This window comes from Protobothrops mucrosquamatus, unplaced genomic scaffold (genome assembly GCF_001527695.2).
Source record: "Protobothrops mucrosquamatus isolate PMUCROS unplaced genomic scaffold, P.Mucros_1.0 scaffold5711, whole genome shotgun sequence".
NCBI lineage: Eukaryota > Metazoa > Chordata > Lepidosauria > Squamata > Viperidae > Protobothrops > Protobothrops mucrosquamatus.
Genome location: NW_015391562.1, coordinates 62,970 through 63,570, shown reverse-complemented (window position 1 = coordinate 63,570; position 601 = coordinate 62,970).

Sequence of the window (601 nt, the reverse complement as noted above, 5' to 3'; positions counted from 1 at the left end):
CGGGCGGGCGGGCAGGCGTCTTGCTCGGCTGTGCCTTGGGGGGCACTTTTTTCAGGGCCATTGTAACTTTGAACAGTCACTAAGCGGACTGTCGTAAGTCGAGGACTACCTGTACTTTTATCACTTTTTTCCTTTTGGGGGGGGTCATCAGGTTTTTGACCCCTTGTTAGGCGACTGGTGGTCCTCGGATGTTGCCGTATCCTAAAAGTGGCACAATGGGTGAAAAGGTTGAAAAGCCCCTGCTTTAGTGAGGCAGAATGGAAAATACATACCTATAGTAACGGAACCGATTAGTAGTTAGAAGCTTCCTTGCTTGGATGTCGTAAGCGTTAGGAAAAGGGAACTTTCCTTCGTGTAACAATGAGCTGTGTGACCTGTGTGCTAGTTATTGACTGTAACGGAACATATCGTAAGATGGGTACTGAAAGTCGCAGATGGTGTAAGATAACATCCTTGTAGAGAAATAAGAGGATGGTAGCCAATTATATAAACTTCTCCTTTCCCCCCACTCCTGCTATAGCTGATAAGGGTAACAAGGGGCTGGGGTTGCAAACTTATGCCCTGGGAGTAAGCCCGAAGTTCAGAATTTGTCGTGCTAATG